This window comes from Hordeum vulgare, chromosome 4H (genome assembly GCF_904849725.1).
Source record: "Hordeum vulgare subsp. vulgare chromosome 4H, MorexV3_pseudomolecules_assembly, whole genome shotgun sequence".
Classification (NCBI taxonomy): Eukaryota; Viridiplantae; Streptophyta; class Magnoliopsida; order Poales; family Poaceae; genus Hordeum; species Hordeum vulgare.
Genome location: NC_058521.1, coordinates 332,099,662 through 332,123,039, shown reverse-complemented (window position 1 = coordinate 332,123,039; position 23,378 = coordinate 332,099,662). Strand labels below are relative to the sequence as shown.

The following is a 23,378-nucleotide window of genomic DNA, read 5'->3' as shown; positions in this document are numbered from 1 at the left end:
CCAGCCCCATTCCGGAACAACACAGCCACCAAACCTGTCGTGGCCCTCCTCGGATCGCGAGCTGCAACCTCCACCTACCAAATCACCCGACCCAATCCACAACCACCTCCAATTCCCCCTCTAGACCGTCAGATCTGTTATCCAAAGACCAGGCTCTCTCCAGTTTCCCATGCCTCCACCTCCCGCAGTGCTCGCTTCGGATCGGATCGAGGCGGCTGCCTTTCGCTTGTGTTTCCGCGGGGCCCGAGGTCCCTCGTCGCCGAAGGCCGCAGCCATTCGCGGTGACCAGCCAGACCCCCAGGAGCTGCGCTCGCGCCCGTGTAGCCGCTGTCAACCCAAGCCGCAGCGCCATGCCTCTCCCTCGCGCTCGACCTGGCAGCCATGCGCCAACCACTTGAGCTACGTCGGCCCGCCTTACTGGACCCCGTCGGCCGCCGTGCCAACAGGTCTCCGCTGCCTGAAGCCCCGCACGTCACCGTGTGCCCCAGCTCTCCCTTCTCTTTCTAATCTTCCTCCCTGGCTTTTTCTGACGCGACTCTCTCTCTATCTCGTGTATGCATAACGCGAGGATGCCATGGAGCGACGCCGTCGTCGTTAACCTGTCGGATCTCGCCTCCGTTCCGTCCCTGACATTGTCTAAGCGGCATCTGCATCATTCCTGTTGTCTGAATCGCCGTGCCAAGTCCCGTGTTGCTGTCTCCTACCTCGCCCCTTCTTGGATCCAGATGTAGCGGGCTCAGCGCATTGACTCGCCTGCATCAACCGCGAGCATCAGCTAGGCCTCCCAGCCAACGACAAACCTCCTTCCGCACGCTCACCGGCGTACTGGAGCTGTAGCAGCCGCTATGTGCTCCTCTCAGCAGCAGAGCCTCCGTCATGCCATGATTTAAGATCGACCTTTTGTAGGTTGCTCAAATTGTGCCCATGCTCCCTTTTAATCAGAACTAGTAACTACCCCCAACTGGTTGCAAATGCGAGCACTCACCCGAGGTGTTTGGTGGTCAAATCCCAGGCCACCCCTAATTTGTTTTGTTTTATTTTGATCAACCCACCAAGGACTTTGTTTTGTCATTCGTAGATGCCATGTTAGTTGTAGGTACCCCATATTCATGCCTCCGGCACATGGGAACCCGGTAACCGGGATCACCCCATCATTCTCTAGGATGACACGCACATGCTCCCAATTCGTTGGCACCGGTATCTCATCAAGTTATTGGGCCTGAAACGTTGTTGTGGCATCGTTTCCATTTTGATGCCATGGTTCCCTTTCGTTTGCCATGACGACACATGCTTCATATCCTTCTTGCCAGTGTTTTCATAAAATTGCATGCATGTTGCATTCATGGCATAATATCCTGTGTTGTACGTATCTTTTAACTGTAGCTCCGTTCAATGTTCTTAGGTGTTAACCGAGTAGAATATCATGTAGAATCACATACTTCTCCTCTTTCCATGTTTAGATAACATTTAATATTGTCGTGCACCTAAAGGGAGTGAACTAAATAATTCGTATGTGGAGTTTCGTCAATATGCAACTCGTTGCATATTGAGCTTCGCTTAATGTGTAGTGTTTGATTGTTGTGAATTGCCATGCCTTGCCTTGCATAATTGAAATGGACATGCATCATATTAGGTTGTGCATCATATCGTGTATGTGCCATGGTGAATATTGTCTGTTGATTCTTGTTTCCGGTTTGCTTCTTCTCGATAGAGTTCCGCAAGCGTGTTGGAATGTGAGGATCCGTTTGACTACGTTGGTTTGTCTGCTTCATGGATTCGTTCTTCTTCCGAGCAGGATCTTAGGTAAGATGACTATTTCCCTAGATACCATTACTATCAATGCCATGCTAGTTGTCTCATTTCTTTCTTTATGTCTCGTTGCCTGCCACATGTTAAATGTCAGCCTCTCAACACTGCCATGAAACCTTCAACCTTTCTACAACCTAGCAAACCACTCATTGGCTATGTTACCGCTTGCTTAACCATGCGCTAGCGTTGCTAGTTGCATGTGTCGTTGCTTCCATGTGATAACATGGCTTTCTTGTTATATCACCATATAATTGCTAATTAATTTAATGGACCTATATACTTGGTAAAAGGTGGAAGGCTCAGCTTTCTAGCCTTATGTTTTGTTCCACCTTTGTCACCTTAGTTTCGGCTACTTCATTAATATATGTCAACTGTGTGCGTAACCTTGACTGTCTCTTCTCACGAGTTATGTATCCGGAAGAGGACACGGTGGGGTCATGTCTGACGTAAGTAGGTGTTCAGGATCATTCATTTGATCATGAGTACTTCACGTCCTCTATGCGTAGATCATCCCCCTCTTTTATTCTTGTACTCGTAAGTTAGACACCTCAAATAAATGCTTAGTCGCTACAGCAGCCTCACCACTTAACCTTACCTCACCCATTAAGCTTTCCTAGTCTTGATACGTTTGGAAATGAGATTGCTGAGTCCCTGTAGCTCACAATCTGCTCTAAACAGCATCATAGCACTTTGAGAGCCACATGCCAAGCACCTACAGCCACCCAAACATGCCAAATAAGATATGTGACAGTAGCTATCCAAGAGTACTACAAGCACAAGCAAAAAGATAATGCAAAGGAGTTTCACACAGAAAGTTACACAGCTGCTAACTTGGACAAAAACAGCAGTTTTCACGGACTTAGTGAAAATTCCAGATTCTCACTGGCTGTTTATGCTCTGAAGCATTTTGACAGCACCCAAAAAAATATCTAGAGGACTCCAAATGAAATGAAAATTTACAAGGAGCTAGAAAAACACATAAGCTACAACTTCCCAGTTGAAAGCTAAGGCTGAATCACAACACATTGAACCGCACAAGCTCATCAACAGGAGAAGAAAATATAAGCAGTTTCTCAGACTTAGTGAAAATCACAGATTTTCACTAATCTGGAATTTCAGCCACATGCCTACTTTGATTGGGCAAACTTGCACATATGGGTTCCTAAGCATGAAACAAAATCAACATGTGGTAGAGGGGGTCACCCTCTACTGCCACAACCAAGAATCAAACTATTGGGCTCACCACATCTCATGGAACCAAGCTCCAAACATAGAACAAAACTGAAATAAGTCATCTCCAGAAAGTGTTCCAATGGAAAAACTGACTTCACCAATGGATTCCTGGGATGATTCTACCCCAAAAACATATATAAAACCTATGCACTTGCATGTAACAAATGAGCACAAACTAGAAAAGAAATCTTGCATAGGATCACATGTAGTGAATAGTGCATCATCACATGTACTATTCACTAGAGCTACACCTACACAAGCTATTGCACACTCTCACAAGGCCAATGGTAACATGAGGGTTTTGACCTCATGTATGTGTGCCCTAGCACATCACCATACCCACACACCTACAACAAGCATAAGCTTAAGAGCACCTACACCATCCAACTCATGTGCTTATCATGGCACTTCAGGCCATGGCATGTGTGAGACACACACACATAGCACACAAACACACACATACATCACATCCAACATGCTCATGGGAAATACACCCACATATGCTTCTCACTTGCACCACATGGATACCCCATCTACACACATGAACTAGCAACATATATCTTCATGCACCCATACCTACACATGCACTCCTACACATGATAAACCACACATGCACTCCTAGTGCCATCACACACACACAACACTATGCTTGCATGTATGCAAAACAACCCACACATGATCTATTACCAAGTAAACCTACACACCCACATATTATATAATCACAAACTAGCAAATTCTCTATGCACCACATGCTGATTTTGAGAGGAGGGAAATAAAAATAATACCCTCATGTATGTAAAGCACACCACAGCACTATCTACACAAGTCAAAGGCCTATAGCTCAAAAATGCAAAAGAGAAAAATGAAAGGAGGGGGCAGGAATCGAACCCTCCACCTCCTGGATCACAACTATGCAGCATACCACTGGGCTACTGTCTATTGCTCAACAGAGATGGGGGGCTAAGAAAGTTAACCTGCTCTGCTACTACTGAAACTACATTGTGCTGAAATAAGCAAAAAGGGGGTCAAGGGGGAATCGAACCCACGACCTGCACCACAGCAACGCAAGCACTGCTCTACCACTAGGCTATGCACGGGATCTCGACAGAGGAAGGGACTAAACCAAGGTATACTGCGAGGCAAGCAGATGCTCTGTTTGCTGCACGCAGAGACGCCGGGGACAACAGGGAGGCCGCCATGGCTGCTCTGCAACTGCTGCTGCGCCTCGGGAAGAACCACTACGCTTCGACGCTACTACTACGAGGGGGAGAAAGACCCTGCTCTGCACTCACGTCTACCGAGCCCACACAACATGGAACACACACATGCTCACAAGATCTCCTCTCAGAACAGAGGTGCGCCGACGATCACCGCCCGATCTACTCGAGGGGGAAGGAGGGAGGAGAGGATCCTCATCTAGGGAAGGAAGAAGGGGCGCCGATCGGATGAGGAGGCAGGCTGGAGGGGAAGTAGCCGATCTGAGAGGAAGAAGATGTCGCTGTGCCGAACCGAAGAAGAAGGACGGAGACCACCGGGCCCGAGCCGATGGCGAGCTCCTTCCCGTCGGTGAGGTCGCTCCTCGACCTCACCGACAGCGGGAATGGAGCGCGGGGAGCATCCCCGAGCCCCTGACATGGTGGCGGCGCCGGACGACGACGGGAGCGGGGTAGACGACGCCGGCGACCTTCTCTCTCTCTGCTAGACACTACACAGACTCACCTGAGGGGGAAAAGAGATATAGATGGGGATGGAGGAAGGAGTGGCGGCGGCGGATGGGAGAGGAGGAACCCTAGGAAGAGGGGGCACGGACGCCAACACATTTATGGGGGGCCTCGACGTTTGAGCCCTCACGGCGGCTCGCTCTCTCTCTCGGCTAGTCTGACGGAAAGGATGCGGGGAAGAAGACGACATCAGGAGGAGGAAGGCGGTCATACGCCCGGGCTGTCGCGCGGGGTGAGAGGAATTGGGACGCACACGAGGGAGGGAGCCCACTTGTGGCACAACATAGACAGAAATAAAACCCTTGGGGGTTTTCCATTTACAGAAATAGACAGAGAAAGAAAAGAAAGCACAGACTAAACTATTGGGAATAAAAACAAAACAAAAATACCCCTGGTCATGGAAAAATATGACCTATTTGAATAAATTATAAAATGAATATCTGGTGCAACTAAATATTTACAAAACAGATTTATTGGAGTCTGTTTTATATCTATTTGCACCATTTGCACACCTATCCAAAACAGCAATACACAACTACAAATTCACCACAAACATAAGCTAAATCAGGGACATTTTTAAAACAGAAAAGGATCAAGTGAAACTTGACCTTGAGATGAAATAGAGAGGGGGGACGATGGTTTTGAAACCTATTCAAATCACAAGGTGATTCCTACTAACACATGCATACTCCACACAAGCTAACCCATCACATCACCACACCACCATGGATCACACAAACACATAAGATCACAAGGCATCACACATAACACATGGAATGATATGGAATGCATGCATGCAATGGAAGAAATAAACAAGGGGAGCTTCACATGAAATATCAAATTGCATAACCTCATGTCAATGACAAGTTGGACCCACATAGAGAAGGTACCAAAAAGGTAAAGATACACTCTTGGGGCATTACATACAACTACTAGCTAAACTCATCCGCCTGAGTTGAAAGTTGGCAGTCTTATAGTCCTTCCATGAATAAGGCTGCTAGACAAGGTTTTCATTCACAAGCCCTCCAGTAAGTGCCACTACAGGGATCAGGTACTTTGCCATCTGCCATGGAAAACGACAAAGGGGGACACCCCGGACGGCAAAGGCCTTTTCCGTCCATCTCCAGACGGCAAACTGGACATCAAACAAAAAACCAGTGAAGGGCCTCTTTGTCGTCTGCATTGGGCTTGCTGACGGCAAAGGATCTTTTCCATGCGGGGCAGGAGGCAAAGAATATGGGATGACAGATCCGCAGGCACCTCCGTCAAGTGTTAACGACAGCCTGTTCGGCCCACAGAGACTTTACCGTCTGCCATGCTGGTGGGTAGTCGGCAAAGGTGACACCAAGCCCCTTTCGTTGGAGGATTTGCCTTCTGCCCTTTGCCCCTTTGTCGTCTGCCCACAAGCATGGCACACGGCAAAGGGGGGACCCAGTTTGCTTCAACATGCCAGTTTGGGCCCTTCTCGTCTGCTGTAACTCCTTTACCATCGATGGGCAGACGGGAAAAGGTCCAAACTTCCCCTGTTTATTTTATTTTTTAGAATATCCAGCAATTTTCAAAGAAATAAGGAATATATATATATATTTGACAGTTTCATCCATAATACATAATATATATTTGACAATTTCATCCATAATCCATAACACATAATGTATTTCACACAAACTGCCCCATATTCATAACCATATTAAAATAAATTTCATCCATAATACATACATATTATGCAAGTTTCATCCGTACCAAACCATATATTACACTAGTTTCAGCCATACATACAAAGTTTCATATCCATTTACTATAATAGTTTCAGTCCAAGCTTCTGTGAAGCCATTTTGAAGAAACCATATTGAAGCACTCCATCAATATAATCCAAGGTTCTGTGAAGTGAATGTAATCTGCAAAATGGGAAATAAGTAAGTTTGAAGAAGAAGACTAGATGAAGAAGAGAAGTATAGGTCATTTTGGAGCTAATTTAGCTTACTACATCATTTAGGATGAAATGAAGCCAAGTATATGTCATTTTGGAGCTAGTTAGGAAAAAATATGTCATTTTTGAGCTCAATATGCTTATTAAGCCATTTTGTAGCTAACTAAGCTAATTATAGGCCATTTAATAGCTATGTTAGGGGGAATAGGTCATCTTGGAGCTACATAAGCATATTATGTCATTTCGGAGATAACTTAGCTAAGTATAGGTCATTTATTATTAAATACACCATTTTGGAGCTAACCAAGCTAATTATGTCATTTAGGTGGAAGCCAAGCTAATTATAGATCATTCTAGAGCTAACTCGGGTTAAATATGTCATTTAGCGCTAACTACGCTTATTAAGCCATTTTGGAGATAGCTAAGCTAATTATAGGCCATTTAACAACTAAGTTAGGGGGAATAGGTCATCTTGGAGCTACGTAAGCATATTATGTCATTTAGGAGAGAACTTCGCTAAGTATAGTTCATTTTTTATTAAGTAGGCTATTTTGGAGCTAACTAAGCTAATTGTGTCATTTAGGTGGAAGCCAAGCTAACTATAGGTCATTCTAGAGCTAACTTGGGTTAAATATGTCATTTTGGAGCTTACTATGCTTATTAAGCCATTTTGGGGTTGGCTAAGCTAATTATAGGGCATTTAATAGCTAAGTTAGGGGCAATAGATCATCTTGGAGCTATGTAAGCCTTATTTTATCATTTTGGAGAGAACTTAGCTAAGTATAAGTCATTTTTTTATTAAATAGGCAATTTTGAAGCTAGCTAAACTAATTATGTCATTTAGTTGGAAGGCTAACTAACTATAGGTCATTCTTGAGCCAACTTGGGTAAAATAGGTCATTTTGGAGCTAACTATGCTTATTAAGCCATTTTGGAGCTAGCTAAGCTAATTATAGGCCATTTAATAGCTAACTTAAGGGGAATAGGTCATCTTGAAGCTACGTAAGCCTTATTATGTCATTTCGGAAAGCACTTAGCTAAGTATAAGTCATTTTTTATTAACTAGGCCATTTTGGAGATAACTAAGCAGATTATGTCATTTAGGACGAAACGAAGCTAAGTATATGTCATTTTGGCGCTACTTAGGTAAAAATAGGTAATTTTTATCTAAATATGATTATTAAGCCATTTTGGAGCTATCTAAGCTAATTATAGGCCATTTATTAGCTAAGTTAGGGGGAATATGTCATCTTGGAGCTACGTAAGCATATTATGTCATTTAGAAGAGAACTTAGCTAAATATAGGTCATTTTGTTTATTAAATAGGCCATTTTGGAGCTAACTAAGCTAATTATGTCATTTACGTGGAAGCTAAGCTAACTATAGGTCATTCTAGAGCTAACTTGGGTTAAATATGTCATTTTGGACATAATTATGCTTATTAAGCCATTTTGGATCTAGCTAAGCTAATTATAGGCCATTTAATAGCTAAGTTAGGGGGAATAGGCCATATTGGAGCTACGTAAGCATATTATGTCATTTAGGAGAGAACGTAGCTAAGTATAGGTCATTTTTTTATTAAATAGGCCATTTTGAAGATAACTAAGCTAATTATACCATTTAGATGGAAGCCAAGCTGACTATAGGTCATTCTAGAGCTAACTTGGGTTAAATATGTCATTTTGGAGCCAACTATGCTTATTAAGCCATTTTGGCCATTTAATAGCTAAGTTAGGGGGGATAGGTTATCTTGGAGCTACGTCAGCCTAATTATGTCATTTAGGAGAGAACTTATCTAAGTATAGATCATTTTTATTAAATATGCAATTTTGGAGCTAACTAAGCTAATTATGTTATTTAGGTGGAAGCCTAGCTAACTATAGGTCATTTCGGTTCTAACTTTGGTAAAATAGGTCATTTTTGAGCTAACTATGCTTATTAAGACATTTTGGAGCTAGTTAAGCTAATTCTATGCCATTTAATAGCTAAGTTAGGGGAGTATGTCATCTTGGAGATACCTAAGCATATTATGTCATATAGGAGAGAACTTAGCTAAGTATAGGTCATTTTTATTAAATATGCCATTTTGGAGCTAACTAAGGTAATTATGTCATTTAGGTGGAAGCCAAGCTAACTATAGGTCTTTCTCGAGCTAACTTGGGTTAAATATGTCATTTTGGAGCTAACTATGCTTATTAAGCCATTTTGGAGCTAGCTAAGCTAATTATAGGCCATTTTATAGCTAAGTTAGGGGGAATAGGTCATCTTGGAGCTACGTAAGCATATTATTTCATTTAGGAGAGAACTTGCCTAAGTATAGGTCTTTTTTTATTAAATAGGACATTTTGGAGCTAACTAAGCTAATTATGTCATTTGGGACGAAACGAAGCTAAGTATATGTCATTTTGGAGCTACTTAGGTACAAATGGGTCATTTTTGAGCTAACTATGCTTATTAAGACATTTAGGAGCTAGTTAAGCTAATTATAGGCCATTTAATAGCTAAGTTAGGGGGAGTATGTTATCATGGAGCTATGTAAGCCTTATTTTGTCACTTAGAGAGAACTTAGCTAAGTATATATCATTTTTTATTAAATAGGCATTTTGGAGCTAACTAAGCTAATTATGTCATTTAGGACGAAAGGAAGCTAAGTATATGTCATTTTGTAGCTACTTAGGTAAAAATGGGTCATTTTTTAGCTAACTATGCTTATTAAGACATTTTGGAGCTAGTTAAGCTAATTATAGGCCATTTAATAGCTAAGTTAGGGGAGTATGTCATCCTCGAGCTACGTAAGCATATTATGTCATTTAGGAGAGAACTTAGCTAAGTATAGGTTATTTTTTATTAAATATGCCATTTTGGAGCTAACTTAGCTAATTATGTCATTTAGGTGGAAGCCAAGCTAATTATAGGTCATTCTATAGCTAACTTGGATTAAATATGTCATTTTGGAGCTAACTATGCTTATTAACCCATTTTGGAGTTAGCTAAGCTAATTATAGGCCATTTAATAGCTAAGTTAGGAGAATGGGTCATCTTCGAGCTATGTAAGCCATATTATGTCATTTAGGAGAGAACTTAGCTAAGTATAGGTGATTTTTATTAAATAGGCAATTTTGGAGCTAACTAAGCTAATTATTTCATTTATGTGGAAGCCTTGCTAACTATAGGTCATTTCGCACATAACTTGGGTAAAATAGGTCATTTTGGAGCTAACTCTGCTTATTAAGCCATTTTGGAGCTAGCTAAGCTAATTATAGGCCATTTAATAGCTAAGTTAGGGGGAATAGGTCCTCTCGGAGCTACGTAAGCATATTATGTCATTTAGGTGGGAGTCAAGCTAACCATAGGTCATTCTAGAGATAACTTGGGTTAAATATGTCATTTCGGAGATAACTATGCTTACTAATCCATTTTGGATCTAGCTAAGCTAATTATAGGGCATTTAATAGCTAAATTAGGAGGAATAGGTCATCTTGGAGCTACGTAAACATATTATGTCATTTAGGAGAGAACTTAGCTAAGTGTAGGTCATTTTTTAATAAATAGGCCATTTTGGAGCTAACTAAGCTAATTATGTCATTTAGGTGGAAGCCAAGCTAACTATAGGTCATTCTAGAGATAACTTGGGTTAAATATGTCATTTTGGAGCTAACTATGCTTATTAAGCCATTTTGGAGCTAGCTAAGCTAATTATAGGCCATTTAATAGCTAAGTTAGGGGGGATAGGTTATCTTGGAGCTACGTAAGCCTTATTATGTCATTTAGGAGAGAACTTAGCTAAGTATATGACATTTTTTATTAAATAGGCAATTTTGGAGCTAACTAAGCAAATTATGTCCTTCAGTTGGAAGCCTAGCTAACTATAGGTCATTTTGGAGCTAACTTGGGTAAAATAGGTAATTTTGGAGCTAACTATGCCTATTAAGCCATTTTGGAGCTAGCTAAGCTAATTATAGGCCATTTAATAGCTAAGTTAGGGGGAATAGGTCATCTTGGAGCTATGTAAGCATATTATGTCATTTAGGTGGAAGTCAAGCTAACTATAGGTCATTCTAGAGATAACTTGGGTTAAATATGTCATTTCAGAGATAACTATGCTTACTATTCCATTTTGGATCTAGCTAAGCTAATTATAGGCCATTTAATAGCTAAGTTAGGAGGAATAGGTCATCTTGGAGCTACGTAAACATATTATGTCATTTAGGAGAGAACTTAGCTAAGTGTAGGTCATTTTTTAATAAATAGGCCAATTTGGAGCTAACTAAGCTAATTATGTCATTTAGGTGAAAGCGAAGCTAACTATAGGTCATTCTAGAGCTAACTTCGGTTAAATATGTCATTTTGGAGCTAACTATGCTTATTCAGCCATTTTGGAGCTAGCTAAGCAAATTATAGGCCATTTAATAGCTAAGTTAGGGGGAATAGGTCATCTTGGAGCTACGTAAGCCGTCTTATGTCATTTAGGAGAGAACTTAGCTAAGTATATGCCATTTTTTATTAAATAGGCAATTTTGGAGCTAACTAAGCTAATTATGTAATTCAGTTGGAAGCCTGGCTAACTATAGGTCATTTTGGAGCTAACTTGGGTAAAATAGGTCATTTTGGAGCTAACTATGCCTATTAAGCCATTTTGGAGCTAGCTAAGCTAATTATAGGCCATTTAGTAGCTAAGTTAGGGGGAATAGGTCATCTTGGAGCTACGTAAGCATATTATGTCATTTAGGTGGAAGTCAAGCTAACTATAGGTCATTCTAGAGATAACTTGGGTTAAATATGTCATTTCAGAGATAACTATGCTTACTATTCCATTTTGGATCTAGCTAAGCTAATTATAGGCCATTTAATAGCTAAGTTAGGAGGAATAGGTCATCTTCGAGCTACGTAAACATATTATGTCATTTAGGAGAGAACTTAGCTAAGTATAGGTCATTTTTTAATAAATAGGCCAATTTGGAGCTAACTAAGCTAATTATGTCATTTAGGTGAAAGCGAAGCTAACTATAGGTCATTCTAGAGCTAACTTCGGTTAAATATGTCATTTTGGAGCTAACTATGCTTATTCAGCCATTTTGGAGCTAGCTAAGCAAATTATAGGCCATTTAATAGCTAAGTTAGGGGGAATAGGTCATCTTGGAGCTACGTAAGCCGTCTTATGTCATTTAGGAGAGAACTTATCTAAGTATATGCCATTTTTTATTAAATAGGCAATTTTGGAGCTAACTAAGCTAATTATGTAATTTAGGTGGAAGCCTAGCTAACTATAGGTCATTTTAGAGCTAAGTTGGGTTAAATATGTCATTTTGGAGCTAACTATGCTTATTAAGCCATTTTGGAGCTAGCTAAGCTAATTATAGGCCATTTAGTAGCTAAGTTAGGGGGAATAGCTCATTTTGGAGCTACGTAAGCCTTTTTATGTAATTCATGAGGGAACTTAGCTAAGTATAGGTCATTTTTGTTAAATAGGCAATTTTGGAGCTAACTAAGCTAATTATGTCATTTAGGTAGAAGTCTAGCTAACTATAGGTCATTTCGGAGCTAACATTGGTAAAATAGGTCATTTTGGAGCTAACTATGCTTATTAAGCCATTTTGGAGTTAGCTAAGCCAATTATAGGCCATTCAATAGCTAAGTTAGGGGGAATATTTATCTTGTATGTACATAAGCCTTATTATGTCATTTAGGAGAGAACTTAGGTAAGTATAGGTCATTTTTTTATTAAATAGGCCATTATGGAGCTAACTAAGCTAATTATGTTATTTAGGATGAAACGAAGCTAAGTATATGTCATTTTGGAGCTACTTAGGTAAAAATAGGTCATTTTTGAGATAACTATGCTTATTAAGCTATTTTGGAGCTAGTTATGCTAATTATAGGTCATTTAATAGATATGTTAGGGGGAATAGCTCATCTTGGAGCTTCGTAAGCATATTATGTGATTTAGGAGAGAACTCAGCTAAGTATAGGTCATTTTTTAATAAATAGGCCATTTTGGAGCTAACTAAGCTAATTATGTCATTTAGGTGGAAGCCAAGCTAACTATAGGTCATTCTAGAGATAACTTGGGTTAAATATGTCATTTTGGAGCTAACTATGCTTATTAAGCCAATTTGGAGCTAGCTAAGCTAATTATAGGCCATATAATAGCTAAGTTAGGGGGGATAGGTTATCTTGGAGCTACGTAAGCCTTATTATGTCATTTAGTAGAGAACTTAGCTAAGTATATGACATTTTTTATTAAATAGGCAGTTTTGGAGCTAACTAAGCAAATTATGTCATTTAGTTGGAAGCCTAGCTAACTATAGGTCATTTTGGAGCTAACTTGGGTAAAATAGGTCATTTTGGAGCTAACTATGCCTATTAAGCCATTTTGGAGCTAGCTAAGCTAATTATAGGCCATTTAATAGCTAAGTTAGGGGGAATAGGTCATCTTGGAGCTACGTAAGCATATTATGTCATTTAGGTGGAAGTCAAGCTAACTATAGGTCATTCTAGAGATAACTTGGGTTAAATATGTCATTTCAGAGATAACTATGCTTACTATTCCATTTTGGATCTAGCTAAGCTAATTATAGGCCATTTAATAGCTAAGTTAGGAAGAATAGGTCATCTTGGAGCTACGTAAACATATTATGTCATTTAGGAGAGAACTTAGCTAAGTGTAGGTCATTTTTAAATAAATAGGCCAATTTGGAGCTAACTAAGCTAATTATGTCATTTAGGTGAAAGCGAAGCTAACTATAGGTCATTCTAGAGCTAACTTCGGTTAAATATGTCATTTTGGAGCTAACTATGCTTATTCAGCCATTTGGGAGCTAGCTAAGCAAATTATAGGCCATTTAATAGCTAAGTTAGGGGGAATAGGTCATCTTGGAGCTACGTAAGCCGTATTATTTCATTTAGGAGAGAACTTAGCTAAGTATTTGTCATTTTTTATTAAATAGGCAATTTTGGAGCTAACTAAGCTAATTATGTAATTTAGGTGGAAGCCTAGCTAACTATAGGTCATTTTAGAGCTAACTTGGGTTAAATATGTCATTTCGGAGCTAACTATGCTTATTAAGCCATTTTGGAGCTAGCTAAGCTAATTATAGGCCATTTAGTAGCTAAGTTAGGGGGAATAGCTCATCTTGGAGCTACGTAAGCCTTATTATGTCATTCATGAGGGAACTTACCTAAGTATAGGTCATTTTTTTATTAAATAGGCAATTTTGGAGCTAACTAAGCTAATTATGTCATTTAGGTGGAAGCCTAGCTAACTATAGGTCATTTCGGAGCTAACATTGGTAAAATAGGTCATTTTGGAGCTAACTATGCTTATTATGCCATTTGGAGCTAGCTAAGCACATTATAGGCCATTTAATATCTAAGTTAGGGGGAATAGGTTATCTTGGAAGTACATAAGCCTTATTATGTCATTTAGGAGAGAACTTAGCTAAGTATAGGTCATTTTTTATTAAATATGCCATTTTGAAGCTAACTAAGCTAATTATGTTATTTAGGACGAAATGAAGCTAAGTATATGTCATTTTGGAGCTACTTAGGTAAAAGTAGGTCATTTTTGAGCTAACTATGCTTATTAAGCTATTTTGGAGCTAGCTAAGTTAATTATAGGTCATTTAATAGCTATGTTAGGGGGAATAGCTCATCTTGGAGCTACGTAAGCATATTATGTCATTTAGGAGAGAACTCAGCTAAGTATAGGTCATTTTTTAATAAATAGGCCATTTTGGAGCTAACTAAGCTAATTATGTCATTTAGGTGGAAGCCAAGCTAACTATAGGTCATTCTAGAGATAACTCGGGTTAAATATGTTATTTTGGAGCTAACTATGCTGATTAAGCCATTTTAGAGTTAGCTAAGCTAATTATAGGCCATTTAATAGCTAAGTTAGGGGGAATAGGTCATCTTGGAGCTACGTAATTATACTATGTCATTTTGGAGCTACTTATGTAAAAATAGGTTATCTTTGAGCTAAATATGCTTATTTAGTCATTTTGGAGCTATCTAAGCTAATTCCATTTAATAGCTAAGTTAGGAGGAATATGTCATCTTGGAGCTACGTAAGCATATTATGTTATTTAGAAGGGAACTTAGCTAAGTATAGGTCATTTTTTATTATTAAATAGGCCATTTTGGAGCTAACTAAGCTAACTATGTCATTTAAGTGGAAGCCAAGCTAACTATAGGTCATTCTAGAGCTAACTTGGGTTAAATAAGTCATTTTGGAGATAACTATGCTTATTGAGCCATTTTTGAGCTAGTTAAGCTAATTATAGGCCATTTAATAGCTAAGTTAGGGGGAATAGGTCATCTTGGAGCTACTTAAACCTTATTATGTCATTTAGGAGAGAACTTAGCTAAGTATAGGTCATTGTTTTATTAAATAGGCAATTTTGGAGCTAACTAAGCTAATTATGTAATTTAGGTGGAGCCTAGCTAACTATAGGTCCACTACAAGAAAATCTACCTGTAGAGATGTCATATTCCATAGCTAGAGACCTGATATTTTATCTCTAGGCAATTATAGAGTTGACTTAGTAAAGCGTCTTTGGAGCATCTCCACACGGGTCGTCTCAAAACATGTAGACACGCTGGCTAAGCGTCTATACATGGCGTGAGTCACTATATTGGGACGTCCAAAGGCGTATGTAGACATGACACACTATGTTTGGATGTTCAAAAGCGTCCCTAAATATGTAGAGTTGTTATGTTAGGTGCGTTCGTATCACGTCTCTACTAACATGGCCATTTCATTCATCATAGGCCCTAGGCCCATTCCTATACATTCTATGTATAGACGTTATTTTCGTGTCTAAATACATAAAATCTTGTATGTAATCAATCACATTGTTCTTTATATAATATTTGATTTATTCTATATTGTACTTCGCCATTTCAAATCCACTAACTTTATCGTGCCATATGTTTGGGCAGAATGATAAACAAATATTTTATATTTCAAATCCACTAATCACATTCATAAGCAACAAATATTATTATATGACAGTCATATCACCAATTGTATCCACAATCATCACACTCGCACAATCTCATTTAGTAGGGACAAACACCTTAGGTTCACAACTGAATCAAAGCAGATGTTCATATGAAATATGAAAATAACTAAGAAGAGATCGTACAAACTAGAACGAAGTTTCCCTATGAAGCTAAAATCTGTATATATAATAAAAATATTATTTGTCCATATAAAGACTAATTCTTCTATAGTTTCTCTTGGCTCCTGGAATGCACTCATTTTTCTAAATCTTGAGCTACCCTGAGAAAGAAAGATAAGAGAGAAATTTTAGAACATAGCTTTAAGGCTAGTGTGAGAAGAAAAGTACTTTGATGATGTACCATACCAGTGTTTGGTGGCTTGTTTCGAGGTTGTGCAGAAGTGGTTTATTTTGGTTTTTTACCTAAAAACTAAAAGATCCTTCATAAATACAAATCCTTAAGTACGCACATTTGAGCATACAATGATTGCATGGAAGTGTACTTACATGAGATAGAGGCCGTGCAATAACATGCCCAATAGCATCCCTTATTGTTTGCAATTTTCCATGTGGTCTAACCAGTGTCTCATCTCCAAGTCTTGATACAACGCAAACAAAAACTTCTACATATTGTTCTCCAAGCATGTTTCCTCCAACCACGTACGTTTTATCTCTACTCACTAAAGTTCCTTTGGCCTCAAATCTATTTTTGCTTCTCAGGTTCAACAAAACCAACAAGACTTTCATTTTTTCCTATTTTTCAAGAAATGAAACATTCGTTATCACAAACCATGGAAGATTTCACTTTACACAAAACAGGTCCAGTTGCACATGGAATAAGATAAACTAACTATTCTAACTATTGTTATTCAGATATAAATATAATATACCTTCTTAGTGATGCGAAGAACCTGTTCACTTGGTTCAGGACCACCTTGCTTGGTCGCATTGCTATTTTCAACATGACCATTCTTTGATAGAGGACCATCATGTGCTTTCTATAGTTGAGGTTCGGTATAGTTGGAAGTAAATTTATAGAAAACATAGACAATGTTTGATAACTCAACAGAAATTTATGCACACATGCACACACACCTTAGCAACCGTGTGTTCATGTGGTGAAAATAAACTGGTGCAACCCTCTTTGGTTATTGCGCAATTCCTAGGATGCAATTCCTGGTCAGTCTTGTCCGGTAAAATTGATTTTGCACAACCTTTATTGACCCTATCAATTTTTTTAATGTGCGCTTTCTACAATTGAGGTTTCAGTTATAAGTAAATATACACAAAGCATAGACATTGTTTGACAATGAAGCAAAAATTTATGCACACACACACCTTAGCAACCATGTGTGGTAAAGATGCAGCAGTGTAATCCTCTTTGTTTCTCGAAGAGAAGCTAGTATCCAATTCTTCGACAGTGATATGTTTATCGGGCATAGTTGATTCTGCACTTCCTTGATTGGTATAACCCTCTTTGGTTGATTCTACACGGCCTTGATTAGCCTTATCAAAGTTTTCAATGCATGCCTTCTACATTTGAGGTTCAATATAGTGCGATATAAGCATACCCAATAATAGGCGTTGTTTGATAATGAAGCAAAAAAGTTTATGCGCACACACCTTAGCAACCATGTGTGGTAAAGATAAACGAGTGAAGTCTTCTTTGGTTCTCACAGAAAAACTAGGATGCAATTCCTGGTTAGTGATCCGCTCGTGGGGTAAAATAGATTTTGCACTTCCTTGATTGGGCCTATCAAAATTTTCAATGTGTGCTCTGTACAGTTGAGGTTCAGTTCAGTTGTAAGTAGACTTATACAAAACATAGGCATTTTGTAATAATGAAACAGAAATTTATGCACACACACACACCTTAGCAACCATCTTTTCTTGTGGTAATGATAAACCGATGTAACACTCTTTGGCTCTCGCACAATTGCTAGGATGCAGTTCCTGCAACTTATGATGAACAATTGATTAAGCATAAGAATGAACTAGAATACTTATTAGGAAAGAAACTATTACATCACCTCCATAGCACTCAATGGAGCATGTTCTTCAGCTTTTTTATATGATTCATTTGGGAGATCGCTGCCAGCAATTCTTTCGTTGAGATCAACCTAAAACAAAAACAAGATAATAGTATATTAATGCTCCCATTTTTATCTTTCTAGAAAGTGATGTGTTTTAGATACCAACTTCATCACTTCCCGTGGTTACATGTTCATTTCTGAAATCCTCTGTGGGGAATTTTTGCTTCAGGAAAGAACGGATCATAGCCTAGTCATCTGTCACGTTTTCTACAACATCTCCTAGTGTTCGCAGTACAAATTGAACATTTTCTTATTCCTCAGGATGTTGAACAAAAGTCAGTCCCTGAGAAACTTTTATTTCGCTCTAATACTTATCACCATAATACCCTCGAAGGTTTTTCACCTCTTCCCCATGAACACTTTTAAATACTTATGTATAATCACTGAATGAAAGGCACCCATTTTTATCTTTCTTTCTTTCTTCCAGTTTCTCCTAATGAAATAAATACAAACATATCATTATACTAAGTAGTATTGAATTAAATCCTTTACTTTAATGACAAATAGAAGTATATATACCATCACTATCTTAGTTTTCGCATTTTTGTATTCACCGTCCTTCTGCTTATGAGCTTCATCCCATCGTTCAATCTTGATAAGCTTTCGACCGCTTTTGATTTCCTATTCAACAAAGTAAATTAGAATGTTTGTTAGTCTTTCTGTTAGAACATATTCAAGTTTATTCACTAAAAAAACAATTCTGAGCCATCTTTAGAAATAAAAGGTTTCACCATCTCTTTTCTGAGCCTAGCATGGCTTTTTCTCCCAGTTGTATGTGGATTATTCTGCTTCTTTGCACACTTAGTGTTCTTTTCACATAATTTCTGGTGAAAGAACACATCTAGTCAATATTAATGTCAGCAAGCTAGTTATGTACTCCAGATTAAGTATGAGAAAAGAACACATAACCATGTGTGAATCCTGGCACCAAAACCCAACAAGAGTATCCCACTGATGTTCATTAACACCTTTGGGAACACCTGCTATAATTTCAGCTAAAGACTTCTTGTCATGCCTGAAATATTTACTCTTCAAACGAGACTTATATGCTCTCCATTTTTTGTTAATAGTCAATAGATCCAGTCTCTTGTAAGTTGTCTAGTCTCATTCGGGTAGATAAATTTCTCCTTCAAAAATTAAAATTGGCAATCAACAATGTGAAATTAACAGTCTTGAACAGTGTTATCAAAAGAACAGTACTGTGAAATTCTTACCTCCACATCTGTGATCATCTGCCCATGTTTTTGTAGAAACAATTCATTGTCCCATCTGGGAATATGCAATGGTGCAAATCTTGAGTTTTCTGCAAGCCAGGTAAGATGTTGACTGAGAACGGGAGCCGACCTTTCATTTGGAATTCCCTTTCCATTAGTCTCCACAATTATCTCCCCCCATGTAATTCCAACAAAATTTACCTCGGAATTAACCTATAATATGTCACACATCTCCATTTGACCCTGCATGCAAAATTATCACACTTGCATATAACTAGACCCTATACAACACACTAGATGTGTGTTTGGAAAAGAAACTTGAGCTTACAAATTATTTTAATTTGCCTAGTAGAATCAGGAGGATTTTTTGGTACTAGATCATCAATCTCTGGAGGGCTTTCGAAATTTTCTTCATCTTGCTGTACACTTTCAGAATCTTGCTCTGGGATGTTTAGGCTTCGAAGCCGTCGAGGTATCCTCGAGATGATATCTATACCAAACAATGTTAAATCACATGTTAAGGTCAAGCATAGAAGCAGATGTCAAGGTCATGCATAGGATTTCACATATTTCTTGGAACAAAACAGCCTTCCACACAAACCAAAGACTCAAAATTACTGCATTATGTGTGTTGTTCATTGGTTACTATAATTTGGTTTCAGACTTACAATAGTGTTTAGTTTTATATGTGTGTCCAGTATTCATATGTGTGTCCTATGTTAATTTGGTTTCAGAGTTACATCAGTGTTTAGTTTCAGACTTACAGCAGTGTCTAGTACTGTGTGCAACCAAAGACTGTCATGTTTTATGCTCCATCGTAAATAGAATGTGAGGTTATTCAGCCAGTCTATATAATACTACTTTTGTGTTTTACCAAAGACTGAGGGCATACCAGGCTCTGAACATGCTCTGCAGGAATTGCAACCCTTTCTACTAGGTGCTCTACTACTCCCAAGCTTACAAGTAAAGGTAGGAGATTCAGTCTTTGTTCTTCTGATCAGCCAGTGGACTATGGCATGCTCCCTAAAAATTAACCACTCGACTGTATTTGTAGGTATTGTGTGGTGCCGTTTGACACATATTAATATCAAGATATCCTATAGAATGGCCACTAAATAAGTACGTTTTTTTTCCGAAACCAGAACTGGTCCATCTGGAATTTTCTTGTTATTTTCAGAGTTTGAAGCTTGATACCGACTACCTGGATAGCAGTACTGAAAAATTCTGATTTGGTCATTCTCCATTCAGTGGATACATAATTCAAGTCGTTGTTTGGATAAATAAAATGAGCGCCCAGTTTTTTAGAAAACGTATTTTTTCATTGGATTTTGGATGTCCTTCATGAGGCTGTTACCTCAAATGCTATCACATAACATCTTTGATTTGAATCTGAGTAGGTCTATGCTATATGGTAAATATCCCATCATTATAATGTAATGAGTATATATTTTGATTTGCCTCTCGATCCATAAAAAATGGATATCCCTTTGTTCTCTAGATTGCGATAGAGAAGGCTTTCATTGTGTTATATGATCTATATAATATTGAAAAATTACAATTGATGGTCTTGATAACTAAGTTGAGCATGGTCAAGTGTTGAGGAGTTTGGAGTCACAGATTTAGAACTGAGATTCGTTCTCACCAATAAAAAATAAGAACTTATTGGTCCCAATGATATGTGATGTGTGCTCTCAGAATAATGAATCTACTTCCTATGTAATTATTCAGAGTATTTACTTGATAAAGATATTTGTCTATAGATGTAGTCTGCTCATGACCGTTGCATATTCGAGCCAGACCTATGTGTGATAAATGGCTTGGACATAAGTGGTGATGTTGCAGCTACAAATACTCATGTATCATCATTTTGCATCAGACAAGAAGTGCATGGATGCCTTGCATCTAACAACCATGAGAGGAGTGTTTTGATTTATGGAATTCTTTCACAAAGCAAGCTTAATTCTACACCATCTAGCTTTACTGATGTGGTACTAAATTTAGTTTAATATTCTAAGTTTGGGATTAGTTTCGGTTTGTACAACTAGATTTCTTAATAGTTTTACGATGATAACAAGGCATATGCAAACTATTGCTTGGGAAATGACAACAGCTTTTATATGTTTTTTCATTCGATCCAGGCTAATGACTTATCTGCAAAACCACCATCTTGTTGTTTCTAGGCAATCAAGCAATTCAACAAACACTTAGAGTGCATTGCCTACATGAAGGAAGGAAGGAAGGAGACGAAGGCAAAAAGGATCAGGACTTGAGATGCATATAAATGAAGGAGCCCACTTCGGCTGATCTAATGGTAAACTGTAGGGCCTATGGGATTCAAGGAATTACCTGCTTGGTAGAGGCTGAAGATCGGATGGAGGGGATAGCTGCTTGCGGGATGTGTACAAACAGAATACACACGCAGCTTCGAGTGAAGGCCGAGACCTGCGTGGATCTGGCTTTGTGATGGTGCGCACGACGTCGAGAGGAGGAGCACGACTTCGATACGATGGGGCGATGTACACTGCGTAGCTCCAATTACCGATCTCGTCGATGGAGGAAACAAGGAACTGGCCGAGGCGGCGATAGCGGCACATGGCAGCACTTGAGGGTGAGGCTGCCACCGCGCTAGATGCAGGAATGGACAGCGCACGAGGTGGGGATCATGGCGCAGAGTGGAATCAGAGGTTGTAGGTGGGGCAAGGGAAAATCCGAGGAAAATTGAGGAATGCTGGAAGTAGCGCGCTAAAGAACTGTAGCGTCAAAATTTTTGGGAGCGCTAAGTAATTAATTTTTGAGGTGTATTTTTTATTGCATAAATAAATCCTTATTATTTGTTTTTTTAAAGATCAAACTTTATTGAGTAATATACTTATCCAAGTAATATTGATATAGTTCGATAAAAATAATAAAGGCAATGGCAGATCAAAGTTGGAACTACTCGCTCGCGTCGCTCCTAAGGAAGCGGCTCGGGCGATAACCTAGCCGCCAACGCCACCCCTCACTCCCTTCTCCTCCGTCGATCCTGCTGTCGCCGCCGGAGGATGCCGACGGGAAAAGCCCGTTAGGCGGACGGTGGCGGCGGGGGCCCTCGTCGCGCGTTGCATGGCAAAGGCCCCGGTCGACGGCCTGCATTTGGCGACGGCTGCGCCTCACCGGCGCGAGCAAGCCGAGGCGGCGGCTCCAAGCTAGGGGTGGTGTTTCCCATCCCCTTCCTATGCTGGATGCCGTGCTGGGCGGTGCTAAGGCCAGCGGTCGTCGATCTGGCGCCCAACGCCCAGATCTGGCAGTTGGGGTGCTTCGGCGTGTTGCCGTGGCGTCACTCCGGCGAGCCGCGCCTATGGGCGCGCTAGGTGCCTGGGATCCCCTCCCTCGGTGGGGGGAGCTGCGTCATTGAGTGTCGGTTCTAGTCGCGTGGGCGGCAGAGTCATCGACTTGGATGGAGTGTGGACTTAGGGCCCGTGGGTAAGTCGGAGCAGGGGACTTCGAGGAACACCCGGTGTTGTGGAGTGTCGGATCTGGCCGCGTGGCAAAGTCGTCGGCTCGTGGGGAGTGCGGCCTCTTGGCCGACGTGTGTGTGTTGCTGAGGTTTGTATGTCGGAGTGGCTGCTCCATGTCTCTTCTTAGTGCAATGGCAGAGCTCTTGCTGGTTTCTCAAAAAATAATATCAAAGTTGGCCTTCCCCCTCTACCACGCTCTCCCCGTGTCGATCGCGAACGCCGCCCGACTTGCCATCCCTTCACATAGCCCATGTCGGCGATGGGGCGGCGGCGCGCAGCGATCCCTTCAAACCGATCTTAACCATCTGGCCACTGATGCGGTGTCAACGTCTCCACGTTGTCGATGTCCGATGTGGCGAACATGGCACGACATTGCGTCGCTCCTAATTTGTGAACTATTTAAATTCCCTAACTTTTTAAATTCGTGAATATTTTCTTCAAACCATGAACTTTTTTCAAATACACAAGAAATTCAAGCTCGCAATCATTTTTTGAATTTGCAAATTGTTTCCTAATTCATGAACTTTTACAATTTGTTGCAAAAAGGTTTGAACATTTTTAAATTCATTTTTCTGAGTTTGTGAATATATTTCTTTGAATTGGTGATATTTTTTGAAAAGTTATTAACAATTTTAGAAGCCATTAACTTTTTTCAAATTCATGTTTATTTTCAAGATCGCAAACATTTTTTATACCCCCCAAAATTGTGATCTTATTGTAAAAGTCAACGGCCATATGTGCTCGTTCCTAGGATTTTAAGAATAACAAAAGAAATGCACTGTATGAGTTACTGTAACAATTCACTGATTTCATCAAATACCCTTTATTGCTTTTGATTTTTATGATTTTTCTGTTTTTCCATTTTTGTTTACTACATTT

At 39.6% G+C, this 23,378-nt stretch overlaps 1 long non-coding RNA gene across 4 annotated transcripts; it reads left to right on the top strand.

The window, feature by feature from the left end:
- LOC123448579 lies at nucleotides 1-21,917 on the top strand. 4 transcript variants are annotated; one of them, XR_006631837.1, is made up of 6 exons: nucleotides 1-906; nucleotides 1,712-1,803; nucleotides 19,039-19,102; nucleotides 19,882-19,971; nucleotides 20,057-20,121; nucleotides 21,183-21,917. It is a non-coding gene; the product is annotated as an uncharacterized LOC123448579 (long non-coding RNA). The 4 variants fall into 4 exon arrangements; XR_006631836.1 differs by having other exon boundaries at nucleotides 1-446; nucleotides 19,039-19,971; XR_006631835.1 differs by having other exon boundaries at nucleotides 1-902; nucleotides 19,039-19,971.
- Nucleotides 21,918-23,378: the final 1,461 nt, after the last annotated feature.